We start from the raw sequence: 24,516 nt of genomic DNA on the forward strand, positions 1-24,516 counted from the left end.
ACTTTAGTCAGTCCGTATCAAAGGCTCTTTGAAGAGATTGTTTAGACCTTGCAGTCCTCCCACTACTCTTTCATACGTTCCAATCTCTGTGCCCTTGCTGGTGTTGAAAATGTTCATGTTGTGTGTTTCTTTCTTGTGAGTATGAAGCGACAGTATTTGTCCTTGATTTTTTTCATTCTATTTTATCTTGTTTGTGGAGTCTTCTGGTGTAAGGCCAATTTCCTTCAGTTCAGATCTTCTCTTTATTTCTCTGAGCCATCTGCACCCTGTCTTGGTGTTTTTCAAGTAAAAATTGTACCGTACCAGTTGTTTCAGAAGTCTCGAATCTTGTATCCTCATAATGTGTCCAAGTCTTCTCTTACGCATGGTATCAGTGATAGGTTCTAACTCTTTATATATGACTTGTACTAAATCGTTGGGCAAAATCTTTCACTGCCTATCTTACTGGTACTTAATGCAGGTTCTTCCACATCTTCTTTCATCCATATGGTCAATTTTCTGGAGTCTATCAGTCTTTGATTGTTCGTTCAGGTGGAAGAGTATTTCTGCTGCATATGTTACTTGTGGTTTTATAATTGTCTTGTACTGTCTTTTTTTTGCATTTATGGGTAGATATTTTTTACTTAGGTGTACCAGATTAATTTTTGTGCTTTAACTAGTTTTGTTTGTTCTTGCTTGGATTGAAGTTTTACATTTAACTAGGTTTTTTCATACTACTACTTAATAAATAAAACTAAAATTTGGCAAATCCGAGTGAAGCTTGTGACAAGCAGTATTCAACTTATTATGCGATAATAATCTTGTTTTCTGTAAACAAGTATTACAAAAGTATTATGAAAATTTAAAATATTGCCTTATTTTGTTCATTTAGGAGCTGTATCAGGAGTCTTGCGAGTTATATCAGGACTCATATTATTCCTATCAAAATCAATTTATATATATCTTTCATTACCACACTAAGATTTACAACCACACAAAATAAAGACACTTTTGTCAAGTACTGTGTGCTGTAGAGAAAGTGACAAGAAAAACAATTAATGAAATGATTAAAAATTAATGAAGACACATATTCTGTTTTTATAATAACTAAAAAGATATTTGTAAATATATTCAGTTATAAAAACATGCTCCTGTTTTTTAGTGAATCTCTTTTTTGCCAACATTCTTGCTAGTAATTTATTTTATAATAATTATACAATTTTCTAGCATGAGAGGAGATAGCAGCACTTCAAAACTGAGCATTTCTTCAACATTAATACTTCTTCTTGAATCAAATGTAAGCTTAAGGAGATCCCGACCCTTCACACTTGAAATATTTTTTGGATTTTGATAAATATAATATAAAGCATATCAATGCTTTAAAATTAGTAACACTTTTTATAAACAGCAACTTTTCATAAATTTCTAAATTAAATTAAATATCAACTTTTTTAAAAGGGTTCATCATAGCATGTTTATTACAATTATCTGTAACCTAATCTAAAAACAAAGTTAAACAATTAATTGGTTTTTCCTACACATGATAAATCAGTTTGATGATGCATGAATATACCACAATAGTAAAAAATTGTTAATATTTTTATAAATAATCAGCAGTCGGTTAACTCAGCACTTTGAACAAGTTGAATAGATGTGTTATTCCATGCATCTTCTGGTGACATTCCAGTATTAACAAGTCTATCTATTTTATCACAGGCTGTCTTAATAAGCCTAAAATAAAAAAAATAAAAATATATATATATATATCTTAAATTAGATACAATACACAGAATAAAATGTGACATGACTGCAATTATAATAAATAGATACATTTTGATTTAGTAATATTATCCAAAACTGCTACTACATGGTGATATGTAATCCCTTCTGTAGAAGGAATTACTGAAGGAAGATAAACTTCCTTTTTCTATAGGTCATATTTAAACACTAACAGTACAAAATTAAAGTATATGAAAACTGCTGAAAGATTAACATGAGTGAACAGTACATCAGTATTCAGCTGCACTGTGATTGCTGATGAACAGACTGCTTTTTAATTCACAATTTTTGTAAAGCAAAAGATTCCTGTACAGATTTATACAATTGTACTGACACTATTTTAATTGCTGTAAATAATCAATCACATTCTGTTATTGGCGTTTTCAATCTCTCATATCATGAGTACGTTTTACTATTTCATGGAAAATCTCATTCAATAGCATTACTAAGAATTAGATAAAGTAGGAATAGGTTTGCAAGCTTGAGGGCTGAAGGCAAAGTTGTCAACAAAGTGAATTTTATGGGGCATAAATTAATTATTTCATTACGTAAATTGGTTTATCCCTACAAAACTGTTTTGCTAATGAATATCATAAATCAGGTTTATCAATCATTAATTGTATATCAGGTACATTAACACATGCACATTGCTCTCTTAAATTTAAAGAATACTGTTAATGATTTTAGTATAATGTTTAACTACTATGAACAGGTGATTCTGAACAGTTCATGCTGAATAAAAATAAGTTAATTAAATTTTATAACAGTAATGCTTGGACTTTCAAAATTTTCTCTTCTGGAAACAACAAAACTGGTTTATGCAAATAGGATTTAGTGTCTTCTTGTAAAAAGCAGGCATACCTGGAAAACTTGCACTGAATATGTTACAGATAAATTAAATAAAGTGTACTTCATGATTTTAATTCTATCAGGTATTATTAAATTTAAAAAAAGTTAAAATAATTACAGTCTGTATAATTTATTCATATTCCGTAGTACGGTTTGACTTTTAGGGAGGGGTTTGATCAAATTCATTTTCAGAAAAATGAAAGTCATGATGAATTCAAAAAATGAAGTACTTGTCTACCAATTTTTATGAAATTCCTTCTTGTTCCTTTCTTCATTATTTGTTAATGTATGTTTCTTGCATGTGAAAATCAAGAAAAGTTTCATGCAAGTGAATTATAAGCACAAGTCAGTAGTTCTGAAAATGAAAGTTAATTAAGAGAGGAGGTATTGTTCAATATTCGAGACACCATAAAGCTTTTTTGAAAATTTGCCTATTTGTTGTTACAATTTTATGATAAATCATTAATATCAGTAAGATAAAAAAATACAATTAAATTATTACTTCATAAATTTCAGTAAAGTGGCAGAATAATATATTTCTTCGCTATAATCAATAATTTTGACAGGCACAAAACATAATGAGTTTAGATGATATGCATTACTGACATTTACTAAATAATTTATGTAAGAGGGTCATTCAATAATTAAAGAGACATATGAAAACACCAGAAAAATTATTTAACAGAATAAACAGAAACTGTCAATATTAAAGTTGGTACTTGTGATGTAAAACACATCAGCTACTCGAAAAGAATTTAGCTTCTTTTGTATACTTAAAAATGTCAGCATTGCTTGTACCTAGAACAATGTGGTGTGATGGAAGTTTTTATTTTTTGAAGGTGTAAAACCAACCAAAATTCACTCACAGATGTTGAAACAGTACGATATATGTATTAATGTAATTTTTTTGAATAGATTAAACAGTTTAAAGAAACAATTAGAGGAGAACTAGTGTCACTTATTTTCATCATAATGGAGACCAGTAGAAGTTTTGACTGATGCTTTGCAAAATTGCATAAGTTTATTTGCAAAGATGACACAAAAAACTTGGGAAATTGTTGAAATTTGTACTGCAAGTATTGGCAGTGTGGACTCCATTATACATAATAAACTGAATTAACGCACAATGTATTCAAGATAGTTAGCCAAAAAATAAAGCCACCTGAAGTCACAATGTACAGATCTTAAACAACAATTTTTTAAAGGAAAATAATGCTTTTACAGATTGCATAAAAACTCTGATTAATCATTTTGAACTGGAATCCAAATGCATCACAGTATGAAGGAAACAACCTAGTTCACCTGCCAGGAAAAAAATTCAAACCTACGTGTAAGCCAATAAAGTAAAGCTAATTGAGTGTTTGGACAACAAAGGCCCAATTTACTGTGATTTGAAAGAACATACAATCAACAGCGACTACTATTGTTACATGCTAAAAAATAATATGGAACCCAAAAAAAGGAGAAAATATTCTTGTTCTCTCTCAAAAGGCATAATTCTTAAGCATGTTAACACACTTTTCTCTTAAAAGGGCATTATCATTAAGAAGAATTTTAGGTTTTGAAGGTGTAAACCCAACCAAAATTTACCCACAGATGATGAAACAATATGATACAAAGTGCATTAACCATGTAAATTTTTACAAGTTGAATGAACAGTTCAATCCACTAAAAATACCACTTGAAAAAAACACAGGTAGCTATTTCAGCTGGGTTGGAAGGTGTTGCCACATCCAACTTACAATCCTTTTCTCAGATCAATAAATTATTTGTTTGTTCAGTCATCTCAAACAGTTTTTACTAAGTACTGCCTGGAATGATTTTTGGAATTCTCACAATTCAACAAAATAGAATATGTTCAAAATGTACATTCAATTTTTTAATCAAAATTTATTTAACAATATAATAAAAAAAAATTGTTTCATATTTGTATAGCTGGGTTGATTTAATGGTTAAGTCATCATCGTAAATCAGTTGTTTAACAACTGATTTTCAAAATTGAAGGTTCTGAGGTCTGAATCCTAGTTAACGCTAGTAGCTTTTATATGAATTTGAATACCATACAGTGAATATCGATGTACTTCAGTGGTTGGGGTTCAATTAACCACACATCTCAGGCGTGAGTCTGTACAACACTTCATTTAAATGTCATATATACAACATCCTCATTTCATTGGGCCCATTGGAGGGGGGGGGGGGGTTCTTATTGTTCCTTAGTTGAACAGACTGCAACATACACATTATGAAAAAACATATTTCTATTAAAAAAAATACTGTACACCTTAAACCAAAAGTGTCCAAAACATTCTATCTAAAAGTGCAAAATATTCTTTGCAAACAGAAAATGTTGGAGCAATTTTTGCAAGCAAAATAGTGAATTTTTTCTAAATATTTATTTTTTCAAAATTTCTGGGCAAAAAATCCCTGGAGAGATTTGATCACTTCGTGACATTTATTTAAAAAATCCTTATTGTATACATCGTAATGCAGTAGCTAGCTTATGTGTCATACAACCAATATGAAAGAGTTAAAAATGTTATCAGTAAAACTAAAATAAAATTTTAACTAGATTATTACCGATTTTTTAAACCTTTTCATTTTAAATAGTAAGTACAGTATTTTCCACATCCTTTAAAGTTGACTAGATAAATTTTATAAAATAAAGTTTGAATTCTTTATTTAATCACTTAATTCAGATTATCAATTTAATTTATTCCAACATACCTTTTTTTATTATTGCACCATATGGGTAAGGGAAATTTGTTCAAAATAATTTGTAATACAACTTACCCTGCAGATACTTGCTGGTATGCCTGTAAAAGACATGGAAGGGTATTTTCCCAAGAGTACAAAGAATATGATGATGCAGCAGATTTTAGATACTTAACAGTTAGAGGTAAATCATCTGGACCTTTCGACTGCTGCCAACATTTCACCAAATATCTGAAAAAAATGTAATTTTTAATGAATCGAAATCACGAATAATAAGCAGAATTCAAAAATAAATATATATATATGCTGATAAATACAATCAGAATCCATTGACTGATATGATAATTGAATAGAACACTTTTTTTTTGTACTTTATAAGTTTTGTTATCTTTATAGTACTATAATGATTTTGTTAATAATTAAATAACTTCTAGTGATATGCTATGGAAATATTTGATTGTAAGTAAAATTTATGATTATTAATAAAAAATTTAATTTTATAAATACTCTAAATTATTTTGTTTACATCAAAAATTATTGAAAAAGATTTACATTCTGTAATATCAGCAAATGTTTAATTCTGATTTTGTATAATTATTTTAAACACTAATTTACACAGAGAAGTAGCATCTCAGCCCTTTGTTCCGAAGGTTCCTAGTTTGAATTCCAGTCAACTTTGGCAGTCTTACATACTGTAAAATTTTCATTTCTTATGCCACTGCACAAGCTACAAGCTTATAAGGTGAGTAATTGCACGCGTGCGTGCATGCGCGCACACACACACACATACACACACACATTCAATAATAAGTTTGATGTATCAAACATGTATCACACAGTCATTGTTTGATGTATCATCATGATACATCAAACAATGATGCGGGATCTTATGAAAGATAAGACAATAGTCTTATTGACTATTGGTATTAGTTTTTTTAGGTTTTTCTATTAGTGTTTTGGTGGTTAACTTGTTATTATTGAATTTAATTAGCACAGTGGTCAATTTATTGATGAATTATTTAAATTTAAAAAATATATATAAATGTTGCACTAACTTAAAATGTTCATTGAAACAAAAAATTCTTTGCAAACAGTTTTGGTGTATAACACTTTAAAAGGAATTAGAAATATTAACTCAAAAAATAGTATGACTGCTTGCTTCTATTTATTGAGCAACTGTAAATACTAAAGTTACAGCTTTACAGATTATTAAGAGATATAGTTTTAACAAAAATGATTTTGATTGATAATGAGAATTGATAAGATAATAAAAAATCCAAAGGAACAATGTTAGTTGAGATATATGTTTGCCATTTAGGTGATCCTTATTCTTAAGGATTTTAATGTAAAATGAAATACTTTTAATATTTTGAAATGTAGGACTTAAGTAGATTACTGTCAGAAGGAAAATATCTAAGTTAATAGAGATACTTGAATCATAAAACCAAAAAGTCTATTACTAGAACTTATGATGTTACAGCTGCAATACCTATAATAGATTTTGAAACTAAGGTATGCTAATAAACAGAGCTAGTTTTAAATCTCATCAGCACAAAGGAACTGTTCTCACTATATATGTTAAATTGCTATTCAATTTAAGATATATTTAAATATGATGAATAAAATCATGGTTTTTTTTTTAAATATATATTTGAATGTTGGATGCACATGTGATAATTGTTATGAGAAATCATCAAAAAATTCCCATAACTTGAATTAGAATAATGTTACTTTTTGTGAATAATATTTACAAATTTCTGGGTTATTTACAAACTGAAATTGTAAATAAATTTTCAATTCCAAAGCAAGCCAATAAAACAAAAGATTAGCTGATGATTAAATAAAGAAAAAATTATCTCATATACTGATGACCAGTAGCCATTGTATTCATAATAAAGAATATTTATGTATTCCCTTTTTTAAATGAAAATACTGGAAAAGTTAATAGAATCAAAATTGTTTACTATTGTAAATAAGATGTTTTTTTAAAGACAATTTTTTTTGTTTCATTTTACAGGAATTGTTATAATAATAATATAGTTAAAGAAACAAATTGAAAATGAAGAAAAATTTAACAACTCTTCTTAAATATCATAAGAATTAGTAATTTATTTCCTGAAAAACTTTCTGAATATGCCAATTAATTATATTTAGATGAGGAATTATAACTGTGAAAAATGTTGATTGTATGTTGACCTATAACTATATGATACATTGTAATGATAGTGAAAACATTTTCATATGTACTAATCTTTAAAAAAAATTGTAACACTGGCAAATCGTTAAACAAATTTTATGGTTAATAAATGAATTGAATTTTTAATATAATTTTGTAAATAGCACTTGATAACAATGAATAATTCAATTTCAACTTTTTTAATCTAATAAAATATATGAGATGATAATCCAAATTAACTGGCCTGTCAATAAATGGCAGGTCATGCTCCAGTTCTAACCCAAAAATTAATTATACTATCTTCACAGCAGAAATATAATAAAAAAACATTTAAGATCAAAATAACAATAAATTCAGTACCTTGCCATTTGCAAATAAAGGACAGTGTTTTCTCCTTCATAAGTCTCAGCTGCTGTTACCATACCATATGAAGCTGGAAAGTTACTGGAACTCATATATCCATGCCCACCACAGGCACGTCTACATTCTTCAATTACTGCAGCAGCATCAGCTGTACAAACTGCCTTCAGACAACATGCAATAACATGTAACTGCGAAAGAATTCACAATTTTAATTTAAATAATGCTACAGTTAAAATAATTTACAAGGAAAATTCTTAAATTTAAATTAAACAATAACTCAAACAAATATTATGAAACTATTTTTAATTCCAAATAAATGGTAAATGTAATGTATGTTTAATCGGCAGTAATCTCACCAAGTAGAGATAACCATAGGTTTTATGAAATAGATTTCATTTTCCTTAGCCGAGTCATCAGTCCCTGAAATAATAATAGATAACCACATACCTATTTGGAATGTAACAAGGTCCCTTTAAACTAATGGCCGTCTCCCAAATTCATACTCATTTAAAATCATTAGAATGTGGAATAGTAAAATATTATAACCAAACCTGTCACATAAGGACCTCCCACAGTTTCTTCTGTAGACTTCTCCCCTACAGTTTGTTACCCTTAAGTTTTGATCAGAAAATCAAACATTTAAAGTCCTACTATTCACAGATATTTTACTATGGTAAAATATAACATAATACATTATGTATTTATAACAATTTATATAATTTTTAACAGTATAAGGTAGCCTAATTTTTGAATTTGTATCTGAGTTCTATAAAATTTTGTTAAAAATGTTTTTTTTTTTTAAAAAAAAGATAAAAAACCACATACCACCCAAATTACTTAAGATTGTTTGCAAACTATCAATAAATTACTAAACATAAACAGAATTGAGTGAATGAAAAGGTTCAAATATTTAATAGCATGAAAACAGAAGATTAGAAAAAATGAAATAATATAAAAATAATGGATGGCAATAGAAAAATAATCTTTTAATCTATACTTAAATAAAGAGAAAGAATGTTTTCATTTATTTGGAATAAATAAAAAAAATTCTGTTTATCATTAATAGGCTTCCTGTGGGGACTGCGTGTGAGGCTTTAGTGATGAGGTATGTGAGCACCTTGTGGGAGGCTAGACTGATCATCACCATCAACTAGTAACAAACAGGTGCCCCTGGGGCGCTGTTTTGGGAGGTGCCACGGGGTGCTCTTATAATATCTCTACAACTGTTTGATTTTCAAAATTCAAATGGGTTATTCGTTAGTAGGTTGAAAGCTAACTTTTGCACACACCAAGTACACTCTTGATCTAACAGATTACAGATATTTGAAAATTATATATATATATATATATATATATGTACGTATACTCTTTGTAGGGCATCATGGAGATCTTATCTGTGAAGAACTCAATGTCTCTCATCTGTTGATGCAACTGACTGATTCTACAATTTTTCTTAACTGGAATTTCGGTGTGCTATGTAATGTGGAATCTCTAATAATCATGCTGCAACACCTGTCAGTGCACAAACTTTGACTGCCTATTTGCTATAGCATCAGTTGACTCGATTCTTTAGCGGATTAAAGAGGAAAGTTTTTCCTGTTTCAGCTTGACCAATTATGAAAAGCTCTTCATGATTTTGACTTCCTGCCAACTGGTTATATATACTTCAAGTGATGCTGTGGAAGATTTCTCACTAACCCATGTCCATGGTTCAGCATGCCTGTTTTTTACTGATCATTATCCATTTGTTGTTCTGAAAATTCTTCATCTTCTTGCTCCATATTAGTTGGCTCTGCATAGAGAATCTCCAATCCATGAACATGATGACGCAGAGAAACAGGACATTTTGAATTTGATGTTGGCAGCCCTGCAGATGTAAGGTAAGTGGGATAAAGATGTTAAACTGCAGAGCAGTAATGGACATTTAGTTGTAATGGAGCAGTGGAATGGTATAGAACGTGCGGTTGCTGTAAGGGTGTTTTATCAACATGGTGACAGTCTGACAGATGTTTAAAGTGTTTCGGCAGAACTATGAGATTCCGCTCCCTGGCTTAGTTCCTTTTTCTCACGCAATCAAAACTTGGTTTCATAACTTTGAAGAGATTAGTCCAGCTTTGAAAAAAAAACCTAGCAGGTGTGTATTGTCTGTAAGTACACCAGAAAACATTGATGCCGTGTAAGCTGTAGTGGTAAGAAGTCAGCATTGATTGTTTGGTGCGGAAAATTTCCTCGTCATATAAGCTCAGATATCGAAGCATGCAATAATACTCCATAACCTGAAATTTTATCCTTACAAGATAGTGAATAAGCAGAACTTCAATTACTGGTCATAAACAAACCATGTTAAACACACAGTGCTAAACTTACTGTATGATGTGCAGTTTCATGTGGTGGGGTGGTAGCCCCTTACTTCTTTGAAGATAAAGAGGTCTCTGCTGACACTGATGTCTCAACGTTATGTCAACATGCTAGAGACATTTTTTGCTTCTAGGCTCCATCCTTTTCCAAATCTTGCAAATGTGGTTTCAACAGGACCAAGCCATCTCACACACTGCCTGACAGTCTATGGCAGCAGTGAGATGTTTGTTTGGGAATTGTATAATTTTAAGAACTGTTAACATTGCTTGGCGGCCTTGGTTTCCGGACCTTTCAGTCAGCAACTTCTTTTTATGGGAACATCTGAAGAGCATTGTGTACCAGACTAAATCAAAAAACCTTGTCCAGTTCGAAGCACATATTTTAATTTCATTTTTTTTAAACCTCCGGGAGGACCACCGTTAGGTACTGCTTCAGAAGATGACAAGTAAAATGTGACAATGCCATGCCTGACTGGGACTTGACCCCTGGACCTCTGAATGAAAGGCCAAGACGCTATCACTCATGCCACGGAAGCTGGCAGAGATTGAAGAGAAAATTACCAACATCCTGGAGAACACACTGCACTGTGCTATGCAAAATTTTCAGAACTGACTTGCCGAATGAATATGCAAAAATGGACACCATTTAGATGAATTAATTTTTAAAAAGTAACGTACATTGAAATTTCCACTCTTTTAGAACATATTTTCAACATCAAATAAAGGTTACTAACTTTACTTCATTTTTTCTAATTATTTAAAATATTCCTGTTTCTCTGCGTCACCTTGTATTCGATTAAAAGTGTTTACAAGCTTCAAGCAGTCTATTTTGTTTGTGGTAGGTTTCCATCAGTCTTTTTAAAATTTTCTTCACAAGCTAAGAATGATTCTCTGGCAGAATTGAATCCTTCAAGCAGTTCTTGTTCGCATATATATGACATGTACTGAAGGAAAAGACTGAAGTGGAAGTTTTCTGGATCAGATGTAACCAAAAAGTACGAAACTCTTTCAACTACCAGCGCAATTCTCACAGCCACTTTGGTATTGTCGATTACAGTTATCAAATGTCTCCGTCTCTGAAGAGGCACATTAATGTAAGCATCTTAATCTATACGCTTTTCATTATCTTCTACTTCTTGTGGTTTGCAGGTAGAATCTCATTCCAAATTCCATTAAGGTCATGTTAAGTCATAGTTAGGATACTAAAGTGGATGTTTCTTGTAATGCTCGAAGATGTTAGCACAAAATCCAGTTGCATAGCCTGCTTCATAAAATTTCAGTACTTTGTAACGTTGCTCAGGCTTATGAGTATTCAGAGATATGGATTGATTAGAGCTTTCTCATACTTCTCGCTAATTCGAGTGCACATAACTCGAATTTGAGCTTGAATTACATGTAATACAAGCTTTCCTGTTGAAGTTTCCTTCAAGTTGAATTGGTACAATCTGAAAATTCATTCACATACTGAAACCTGGTGCTCATTCATTATATGCATCCACATTTTAAACTGCTTGTGAGATATGTTAGTTTCATTGCAATGAACTTGTAGTATTGCTTGAGGTATGCTAGAGTTTCGGTCTGTAACCTGCTTTTCATATGTACTTGGTGATGTAATAAAAGTTTGAGCCATATGGTTGAATATCGATATCCCCTTGCCAAAACTTTAGACGTGTTTAACTATAGTTGTTAATCCAGTGACCTTCCTAGAAATACTTCAAAAGGCATATTCTTTCACCATTGCATTACAAATAGAGTCACCTGAAGAATCAGTGATGATTCATCAACTTTTTCCGCACATTTGTCTCTTTTTTCTGTTTAGCCTCTAGAACCACCATAAGGTATTATATACTTCAGAGGATGATATGTATGAATGTGAATGAAGTGCAGTCTTTGTACAGTTTCAGGTCGACCTCTCCTGAGAAGTGTGGTTAATTGAAACCCAACCTCTAAAAAACACCGGTATTCACAGTCTAGTATTAAAATCCATATAAAAGTAATTGCCTTTACTAGAATTTGCAGCTTAGAACTCTCGACTTCGAAATCAGCTGATTTGTGATGACAAGTTAACCACTAGACTAGCTCAGTGGGCTCCACACATTTGTCTATGGAAGCTAAATTGGCACATTGTAATGGTGTTGTTTTTCTGACAAGTAGCAGTATGTAGATATATTTTGCATTTCTTTACTATCTCATATAGTTCAATATCGTTTGGTGACATTTCACACGCACAAACTTCATTTTTAGAGGGTCAATTTGGTGTTTCAAATGATGGGTGGTTGTCAATAAATACTACAACGTGAAGACATGGACTACCATGATTCCTGGAACAAGATGGATCATCAGAAATCTAACTTTTCCACCAAAGACTTGCTCGTTATTTCAGTTGAACTTCATTAGTGATTTGAGTCTTATCATGCAATGTCGATTCGGAACAATATCCGGTCATACTGGATGTTGCTGTATCAGTCTTTGTGTTGCATGTATATCCAGAGAACTTGGATCTTCGTTCAGTTGATCACTGCTATTAACAGACCTCATCACTTCATGTCCAACCAATTCAAGTCATTTGCAGCTAAAGGTGACAAAGTTATACTTGCAAACGGTGTTTGTCAGCTTCATCAAATGTGTTGGTTGTCATTGGATTCGCTCTTCTCTGATATGCAAGTCTTCAACAGTATTGTTTTTGGGATGACATAGATACAGCAGATTGTATATTTAATATTTTAAGTTCTTATTGCTCTTTTGTATACACGTGTAAGCTAGTTCTTGTTATGTATCACACTCTGGTGTGCACGTTCTTCCCATTCTGTGTGGCAGTTGTTCCTTTTGGTAACCACATGAATGTGAGTCTGCGAAGTAGTATTTGTCACCATAGTGCATTACACTGAATGATTTTCCAACTTATATTAGAATTCCAACATTATAATGTTCAAATAATACCATCAAAGTTTCACACAGGATCAGTCCAATGATTTCTTGTATTTATTGTTTCTTGTACACATATTGCTAAGGTTTCCAAATAGAACTTCATCATATTGTACAGAGAAGATTTAACATACATGATAAAATCATGCTTGACAATATTGAAGTTGTGACTCTGTAAATAGCCATTCTGCATGGGTATGCACCCTACTATATTTTGGTGAAAGTGTGAATAATTAATAATATTAAGTGTATGCAAATAATAATATAACTTGATTGAAGGCAAGCCTTCAATCATCGGGTATTGAAAATTCCCGTATTATATTTAAGTTTCAAGATATCTCTTAACTACCACAATCTATGCATCTTCTGTAGACCAAGGTAACAAACAGTAATTTTTCTCCTGAGAATCTTTACTGGGGGGTGTCAATCCATTTGAAGTGTTCCAAAAAAACATAAGCTGGTTGCTTGAACAATTTAAAAAAAAATTGAAATTTACCTACTTGTTTCCAGCATGTTTCAGGACCTTAAACTATTTTATTTTTTTTAGATTTTTTATTTAAATAGTTTACCATTTTTGTTATGATGGACACATGATTTTTATGATTGTTGAGGGTTTACAGAAAAAATCATAACTAAAAAAACTATTGGTCCTGGAAGGATGAAACAAAAAGTAATTTAATCATATTTTCTCAAGGAAAATAATTGGTCCAGGGGTTTATTTACCTATCTACCTTCTTTCTGTGAGATAATTACCAATAAATTTGAACATAAAAAACGATGAAATTTCACTTTCGGTCATTTTTTCAAGAGGCAGGGTGGCATACATAGTTTGAATTATTTTATTATATGTAGGTATGTGTTAGTAGTTTTACCATAAGTAATATTAATGGTGATACACTTACCCCTAAACATTTATGAATTTATGAAGACTAATTTTCTAGATTTATAAATTAATTCACTTTGAAAAGTTGGGTTATCCTTTTCTACAATTTAATTTTTTATTTAAATTATTAATTTATTTGGAGCGCTGTTATTATCCATATGAGCTAATGCACTTTACAGAATATTTAACAAGAAACTATTTATAGTATCTATTTTTTTTGGGGTGGAATAGTTCAATATATGGTCTTTCCTTTATTCCGTCCAGTCTGAATTGTATTATTATTTTTAGGAAAGAAAGTATACTACATAAAACTTACTCACAGAATATTCAATGAAGCAGCAATTAGAAATACTTATGCAAGTAATAATATTATTTTCTTTTAAGTTTAATAAATAGTTCATTGTATGTATATATATATTTTTTTTAAAGTAAATAGTACATCGTTTATAAAATATGAAATATTGTTTACAAAAATTTAAATGTTAATAAACTTTTTACTAAGTAAAATAAAAAGAGATGCAGTAAAAAGTTTTTATACATAATTACAATAATTCAATATTCTTTTATTACAATACAATAATTTTTAATTTTCAAGCCCTTTTTTCAACATTAAGTTGTACAATATATTACCCTTTTGAACTTTATAACTATGAACATAATTTACATTTGATGAGAAATAAAAATCTCATATAGGCCATAATAAGTATGAGAGCTATTTGGAAATTAACTTCTGGTCCTTAGTGTTGTGTGAAGGAGTGGGGATAGCGATTCTATCTTTCAAGAGTTGAATAACCCAGTTCAGTGTGGTTCTTGTAATGTTATTAGAAGTAACACTTGCATGTTTGTTCCTGTAAAACTCTCTTTCAAAATGGCTGCTGACATAGAAAATCTCACCAACTGTCAAGTGTTGTCATCATTAGTTTCCTTTACATAAAAAGCTTGTCAGTTGCTGAAATTCATTGTGAACTTTGGGCGATATGTGAAGGGAATATCACGAGTGACAGTGAGGTAAGATAGTGTTGTATATTTCAGGAAGGTTGAACAAACATTCACGACAATGAAAGAAGTGATTGACCCTAAATTGCCACACATGAACTTGTTGCAAGTGTCAGTGTGACAATTCGAGAAAATCTTCAATTCACAATAACAGCATTAACCAACTTTTTTCCTCTCATATTGCAAATAATGCTATATGAAATTGTAATCGACAGATTAGGCCTCCACAAATTTTGTGCTCACTGGATGCCTAAGCTACTTTCTGACAAACATGCAAAAAAAGAGGATGGGTCAGCACTAATCTTCCTTCACCATTACTATAAGAAGAAGGTCCATAAATAAGTGGTCAAGGAATAAGTTCGTTGACCATATTGTATTGTAACAGGTGTTAAGACATGGGTTAAATTTGTTAACATGGGAACAAAAGTACAATCAATGTAGGGGGGGGGGCACATCAGTTCTCAAAAAGCCATCAAACAGGCTAGTAAAACAAACCCTTGTAAAGGCCCGTCACTTTCTTCAAAAAAGCTGATGGCATCGGTTTTTGGGGACCATAAAAATGTGACCTTGGTTGATTTTATGAAAGAGGTATGACAATTAGCATTGAAACTTGCTGTGAGATATTGAAGAAATTGAGAAGGGCCATACAAAACAAATGACATGGCATGCTGAGTTCAGGCATAATTTTTCTTCATGACAATGCTCATTCACAAACTGAATTACACACTCAATGCCAACTTTTTTTTTTTTTTTTTTGTCTTCAGTCATTTGACTGGTTTGATGCAGCTCTCCAAGATTCCCTATCTAGTGCTAGTCGTTTCATTTCAGTATACCCTCTACATCCTATATCCCCAACAATTTGTTTTACATACTCCAAACGTGGCCTGCCTACACAATTTTTCCCTTCTACCTGTCCTTCCAATATTAAAGCGACTATTCCAGGATGCCTTAGTATGTGGCCTATAAGTCTGTCTCTTCTTTTAACTATATTTTTCCAAATGCTACTTTCTTCATCTATTTGCAGCAATACCTCTTCATTTGTCACTTTATCCACCCATCTGATTTTTAACATTCTCCTATAGCACCGCATTTCAAAAGCTTCTAATCTTTTCTTCTCAGATACTCCGATTGTCCAAGTTTGAATTCCATATAAAGCGACACTCCAAACATACACTTTCAAAAATCTTTTCCTGACATTTAAATTAATTTTTGATGTAAACAAATTATATTTCTTACTGTAGGCTCGTTTAGCTTGTGCTATTCGGCATTTTATATCGCTCCTGCTTCGTCCATCTTTAGTAATTTTACTTCCCAAATAACAAAATTCTTCTACCTCCATAATCCTTTCTTCTCCTATTTTCACATTCAGTGGTCCATCTTTGTTATTTCTACTACATTTCATTACTTTTGTTTTGTTCGTGTTTATTTTCATGCGATAGTTTTTGCGTAGGACTTCATCTATGCCGTTCATTGTTTCTTCTAAATCCTTTTTACTCTCGGCTAGAATTACTATATCATCAGCAAATCGTAGCATCTTTATCTTTTCACCTTGTACTGTTACTCCGAATCTAAATTGTTCTTTAACATCATTAACTGCTAGTTCCATGTAAAGATTAAAAAGTAACGGCGATAGGGAACATCCTAGTCGGACTCCCTTTCTTATTAGGGCTTCTTTCTTATGTTCTTCAATTGTTATTGTTGCTGTTTGGTTCCTGTACATGTTAGCAATTGTTCTATCTCTGTATTTGAACCCTAATTTTTTTAAAATGCTGAACATTTTATTCCAGTCTACGTTATCGAAAGCCTTTTCTAGGTCTATAAACGCCAAGTATGTGGGTTTGTTTTTCTTTAATCTTTCTTCTACTATTAATCTGAGGCCTAAAATTGCTTCCCTTGTCTCTATACTTTTCCTGAAACCAAATTGGTCTTCTCCTAACACTTCCTCCACTCTCCTTTCAATTCTTCTGTATAGAATTCTAGTTAAGATTTTTGATGCATGACTAGTTAAACTAATTGTTCTGTATTCTTCACATTTACCTGCCCCTGCTTTCTTTGGTATCATGACTATAACACGTTTTTTGAAGTCTGACGGAAATTCCCCTTTTTCATAAATATTACACACCAGTTTGTATAGTCTATCAATCGCTTCCTCACATGCACTGTGCAGTAATTCTACAGGTATTCCGTCTATTCCAGGAGCCTTTCTGCCATTTAAATCTTTTAATGCACTCTTAAATTCAGATCTCAGTATTGTTTCTCCCATTTCATCCTCCTCAACTTCCTCTTCTTCCTCTACAACACTATTTTCTAATTCATTTCCTCCGTATAACTCTTCAATATATTCCACCCATCTATCGACTTTACCTTTAGTATTATATATTGGTGTACCATCTTTTTTTAACACATTATTAGATTTTAATTTATGTACCCCAAAATTTTCCTTAACTTTCCTGTATGCTCCGTCTATTTTACTAATGTTCATTTCTCTTTCCACTTCTGAATACTTTTCTTTAATCCACTCTTCTTTCGTCAGTTTGCACCTCCTGTTTATAGCATTTCTTAATTGCCGATAGTTCCTTTTACTTTCTTCATCACTAGCATTCTTATATTTTCTACGTTCATCCATCAGCTGCAATATATCGTCTGAAACCCAAGGTTTTATACCAGTTCTCTTTATTCGGCCTAAGTTTGCTTCTGCTGATTTAAGAATTTCCTTTGTAACATTCTCCTATTATTCTTCTACATTTTCTACCTTATCTTTTTTACTCAGACCTCTTGCGATGTCCTCCTCAAAAATCTTCTTTACCTCCTCTTCCTCAAGCTTCTCTAAATTCCACCGATTCACCTGACACCTTTTCTTCAGGTTTTTAAACTCCAATCTACATTTCATTATCACCAAATTATGGTCGCTATCAATGTCTGCTCCAGGGTAAGTTTTGCAGTCAACGAGTTGATTTCTAAATCTTTGCTTAACCATGATATAATCTATCTGCAAAATCAATGCCAAATCAACAGTTTCAAATGGAAGATGTTTAACCATCCTCCAAACAGCCCTGATTTGGCTCTCAGCTGATTTTAACTTTCTCCCAAAAATAAAGAAATGGTTAACTACACAGTGTTTTGAAAATGGCAAAGATCTGAAAAAGTGTTACTATCTCGCTTCGATGATAAGGATACTCAAAAACTTGATTACAGATATGACAAATGCCTTAATTTGGACAGTAATTATCTATAAAATTAGCTAAAAGATCTATATAACAAATTATTTTTTTATCAATTGGTGTTTTTTTAATAATGAATTGAAAGTTATTTTCTGAACAGCCTCTGTGTATATCTTGTACTTACAGATATATAACTGTTTACTTTTTGAAAAAGCAACTTCAAAGGTAGGATACTACTTTCCTACCTGATCCTGATGGGCAGGATAACTACTCATTATGAGTTAAAACTACTCATTAAACAGTAAAAGACAATAATTTACAGCTGGTGACATATACACCTGTGCATTATATCATATTATTTAAAGATCCCAGTAAAATATAAATAAAACAATGATATTATTAAGATGTTACCCTGTAAGAGTAAAACACTATTACTACATATGTAATAATGGAAGACCAATATTTCTGATATTTAGCTTAAGATGTAATTTATTAAAGATTATTTTAATACAATTGTGTTACAATGCATATGTGGAACTTTTAAAAAGTGCTTAAAAGAAAGACAGCACATGTTTACATTTTGAAGTTTTTATATTGTAAAGGGTAAAACTTACCTTACTATATAAATGAGTTTTGGGAACCTAAGAAAAGGGATCTTGGATGAACAGAAGCAGCATAAATGAAATCTAGAGAAAACAATATAACTTATTAATAACTATGTGTTGATCTTGATATATAAGATATACTTATTCTTGAACAGTCAACTACATTGTGGATATCAGTGTTCTTTGGAAGCTGGGTTTCAATTAATCACACATCTCAGGTATGGTCAACCTGAAACTGTAAAAGACTACATTTATATTCATCCATATCGTCCTCTGAAGTAATACTTTACGGTGGTTCCGGAGGCTAAACAGAAAAAGCTAGTCAATTAAGAGGAGAAGTGGAAAGATTTGATTGGTACTTCACATGTTTCCAACACAGATAGCTCATAGAGCAACTGAATATCAACCATAAGGTAATAAGATCAAATGAAGACTGAGGTTGGGCAGTGAATCACATACACAGGTCAGTAGATGAATCCAGATTGTCAAAATTGAGAAAAATACTTTCGGCTCAAGACAATGACTGTTTTTTATATTTTGAGTATGTATCCATTAATTTTTTTTAAAACTGTAATACAAAAGTTTTACTTAAATGTTTAGTATTGGAGTATCTTTACAATTATTTTGGGAATCCTACACTACTAATTATCTCGACCGCATTATCTCAAAGCATAAGTTACAGATTTTCACTGACAATGTTCTTATTGAATTCATAACAGATACAATTACCATAAACTGAAATTTTTCACAGTGAAAGCTTATTCACAAATGTAGATATGTAAGATTATCATAAAATCTAAAGGATGCTTTATACCACAAAAGGTCTAACCAATGCAGTATCATTTTAGTATGACAATATCTCAATAGCATTATGCTACTATACAAATTGCATATTTGCATTTTTATTTTATAAGACATGTAAATTTCCATAGCTCTAGTTTATGAAGTCTAACAAATTTTGTAATTTTTATGAATCACAATCACAATTTTTACAAAAATATAACATTTTTCAAAAAACTGAAAAAAAAGTTTAATGGCATCATTTCACCTAGATTTACTTGCTTGAAGTTTACTGGGTCAGAGAGAATTGTTCAACCATTTTGCTTTAAACAATATTTCTCTTCTGGTAATATAAAAAAATATTGATTTACAAGCAGTGATTGAAAAAAAAATATGAAGCTGAGATCTGCGACAGATTGCTTTTAGGTCTACATTGTAGAACTACAGTATAAAAGAACTTCAACAATAGTGCAGACTACCTTAAAAATGGAAGCAAATAATTCTGTTTCTTACAGAAGGAATCTAAAAAAATTAATTAATTAATATGTTCATTTATCACAGACTTTTCATCCTTACTTCTATGAAACCTTTTCTTACAACAAATAAATTATAAAAATTTAGTTGGATAATTAAAAGAAACTACATTAGTAATTAATTAATGTTGCTTATGAATACATATTACAGTGAAAGCAGAAAATATACAAAGTGTTAATTAGAGTCTGTTAACTATCTCTGGTAGATTAATTTCTGAAGATTAAATATACATATATACAATGAAGAATAAGAACTCATTCTCAGCAGAGTTAATAGAACTTCATTAAATCAGTTAATGAAAACTAGAAGTTAAACATTTTTTATCCTTTTTGAAGAGCACAAATTTGTTTTGAAAAAAATGTATTATATATTATGATAGTTGTTTAGAATATTTTTTAATCATATTTAAATGATATTACTGTTGTAATTATTATTATTTTTTTTGGAAATGTTTTGCTAATTTAATTAGTAAAAATGTTTTTCAGGCAGCTAACTTCATATTTCAGGAAAAAAGAAAATACAGTTATGGGACTTTCCTGTCATGCAGCTGAAGCCGTGTTCTGAGAAAGTCCTACAACTGTGGGTTGTTTCTGATGCACGGCTTACACACACATCTTAAATTAAAATATTTATAATCTTATTTAAATACAATATTTTTTCATTTATTTAATTCAATGATTCTAACTAAAGCGTGCACGCACATATCATATTTAATTTGTAAACATGTGGTGGTAGTAGCAGTAACGGTCAGTACAAACTAAATAATGTAATCTTACAACTTACATAGAACAAATTTCACTTGTAAGATCGGCAGGCTGGGGTGGCTGCGAGGCAGTACCAGGTACTGAGTCAACCGGGCAATAGATTTTGAAACCCGGCTAGACCAAGTTACTTTTTTACACAACACACCAGTAATTTAGAGCATTTATTGGGAGTGGGGTGCAACTTTGCAAAACGGTTTTTCGCAAATATTGTTACTTTTTAATTGTTAACAAACGTGCCTATATGACCTTAATTAGACAAAGATATTAAGGGTAACTTTGCTCCACAGCCTCATCCCCTTGACCTTTTAAATTGAAAATTTAATGGCATCAGTGCCGCATATGTAGAAGTAATCTGACAAAGTTTGGTCAAAATCAGTCCAGTAGTTCTGGAGATATAAGGTGATTTAGGACTGACACCAAACACACACACACGTACAAACATTAATATCCAAAAATTTTCCATCCATTTTTTTAGATTCCTTAGGGGTCAAAATGTCAAGATCTGGTGAAAACTGCATATGCCCAAATTGGACCAATTACAATACTTTTCTTCTAGAGTTATAGCACTATCTAGACAGGAAAGTTAAACTTCTTTTTTTTAAGTTAAATTTTACATTCATAAAAAGAAAATTTGACACTGCATTAAGGTATAATTAAGAATGTAAAATTAAATCTTTATATTAAATAATACATACATTGCAAATAAAAATATATACTAATACACATTTAAATAATAGTTAAAATTATAAGACCTTCAATATTACCATATTATTTCATTAAATTTATCACTCATCACAAATAAAATCCTAAATTTTAAAAATATGTATAATTAGAGAAATCCAGCGCAAGGGATAAATATCCAGGTTCAGTGACAAATAGAGGGATTAAACATCTTACAGATTTGTATTCTATTCCAATTCAAAGCAGATGTATTGAACTTTTTCACAACCTGCGCACAAAAATTGACTAACCCACCTACCTAACTACATCCTTTTTTAAGCTTTGCTTTAGAATCATACTTTTTTGACTATTATTTGACTGAGGAGTTTCATTAGAATGCAAGATTCTGAAATTAGTTTCTTTTCCCAAAGGTACACAAAGATCCATTTTGTTAATCTGTTGTCATTCATTCTAGAAAAGTATTCAAAGAAAATAAATCTGCTTTTCTCACTGTTTTTATACTTCACTATTACTTCTTACTTTCCAGCCTTCATTGGTTTTTAGTGGACCCAATATTTTCCTAATAATTCTTCTCTAATGATTATAATTTACAATTAAATGACAGAAATTCACAAGCATATAAACATTCTGATTGAATTACAGTGTTACAGATATTCATAGACCATTCAGCGAGTCCTATCATTTTATGGCAGATTTCTGAAATCCATTTTCTTGGATTGTCTCAGTTAGATATTAAAATTTTTTAACTTTTTCTATGTGACCGAAGTTTGTTAACAAAAATTTTGGTGCACTCTTAATGTTGGATATGAATTTAGTTTTTTCTACAGAAATTGTACCATTTACTTCTTCTAAAAGATTAATTTGTGTTGCCGGGTGTTACTTTTTGTAACGTATGGCAAAATCATCTACAGGCAATTAACTTCAATAAATTTATTGATAAAATTTTGCAATATTTAGTTTCTCATTCCAAATTCTTACCATTTTTTCTAACACACAATTAATGAGAAGTAGTGATAAACCATCACCCTGCCTTACTGTTTTTATTTCAAAACGAACATAAATAATCTCTCTAAAAAGAAAGGGATTTAAATCAAAATAAAATTGATTTTATTTTTTAAAATTATTTATTTAAAAAAAAAATTATATTTACTTAATTTAATTAGGCCATTAATAAAAAAATCCTGTTTTTAATATAGAAGTACTCTGCATATGTTAAATGATATCAGGCTATATATTTCATTACCCTATAATGATCTAATACTAAGCAATTATGAAAACAATATTAAATATCTTAAAATCAGAATGAAACATAACTATTTAATATTTTCTACAAAATTCTATGATTTCTAAACATAATGAATTTTGTGTGCAAATCCTGAATCTGCAAGTGATATAACTTTCCTATTTGTGTAAATTCAAAAATTTGTCCTTCATTCTCTTTCACGAGAAAATCAATACTGACAAAGGAATGAAGCAACAATAATTATGACAAATTCCATGTTTGTTAGTTACGTCTTTACTAACACACTGCTTTTAGTCAATGACTTTTGGTTACTAACAATGAGCAACTGAAATGCAGCACCCATGTTACATAACTACCTGGAACAAATAATTAGATAATGAGCTTCTTGATACCTAAAATTCATTCTTATCGACTTTCTAGTTAAAATGCTCACACTTACAAACATGCAAAAACACATTAACTAGTATTTTAAGAGTTACAAATGCAGGCATTGCTGGAAGTCACTACAAAAATGATTAAGTCTGAATTAGCAGAATTTCTAATATAAGATATTATTGAAATATTAGTAAAAAAATATGACAGGTTTGTGAAAATCTAGTCACATATGGTTGAGATATTACATGGAGCATACAAATGAGCACTATTATAGCCCTGGAATCTCAACCACTAGCATGAATGCTGAACTCCTGGTCATCAATGCAGCTCATAACAGGATCCATGATATTGAATGTCGTGAACATCTGCATCTTTTCAGACTCTAAATTATCAAAGAATCTCTGAAGAAAGTAGATGCTGGGGGATTAATCTCTCTGTATAACAGAGAAAGTCAGTCAATCTTGACACAAAAAAAGCCTCACAAGTGGTCAAACAATAGATATCTGTACAGTGGGATAGCAAGGTAATAAGAAGACTGACAAAACTGCAAAATCTGTGGCAAACATATGCCCAATCCAACTTCTCACTCACTTTCTGACCAGATGCAGGAGGGCAGCCACCAATGTACTCCAAGTAACTTGGATAGAAAGGTGTAGAATACAGGCCAATATCAAATATGAGAATCTACTGATCTGGCACTATACCAGAATGTGCCAAGGAGAACTGCCACATTTGTAGCTAGAGCTCGCATTTGCCACATCGTTTCTGGATAGTATCTCCTCAGATTCCACTTAAAGGATGAATTGCTAGAGCATATACTGCTTAGGTGTACTGCAATTATAAGGCACGAGAAGCAATGAGATCACATTACAGAGGAGTGTAACAACAATTTTGAAAAATAATCAGTTGTGGGCACTCGCTGCTGTGGCATATCATGGACATCTAGTCATCTGCTTTACCTTACATTGGATGCTCGCTCAAAGAAGTAAAGTAGGTAAGAAATACAAATTATATTTACATACATTAACTAGCTAATACTAATACCATTTATCAATTAAAAAGTAAAACCAATATAGTATAAATTAATTACAATACTCTCTTAAATGCTAAGATTCTGTATAATTCAAAAAGAAAATTTAGTTTGTTAAATGTGTAAAAATGAAAATTTTATTATGTATATGAAATGAATACATAATTTGTGAAAAGAGCACATTAATTTGTTGCTCCTATCCCAGTCATTTGTAAGGCTGCAATCCATGTAAGCACCTGAAGTACAAAAGGCAGCAGTCAGTCATAGTTGTTTATTACTTATCTAACACTGTTGATTTCATAGCCAGTCCCTGTTGTGAACCAA

The 24,516-nt window shown here is 31.1% G+C and overlaps 1 pseudogene; it reads right to left on the minus strand.

Moving 5' to 3' along the window:
* Nucleotides 1-21,970, minus strand: part of LOC142328398 (acyl-coenzyme A oxidase 1-like) — a 29,511-nt pseudogene extending 7,541 nt beyond the window's left edge.
* Between the last annotated feature and the right edge of the window lie 2,546 nt (nt 21,971-24,516).

The sequence above is a fragment of the Lycorma delicatula genome, chromosome 7, assembly GCF_047948215.1.
Source record: "Lycorma delicatula isolate Av1 chromosome 7, ASM4794821v1, whole genome shotgun sequence".
Classification (NCBI taxonomy): Eukaryota; Metazoa; Arthropoda; class Insecta; order Hemiptera; family Fulgoridae; genus Lycorma; species Lycorma delicatula.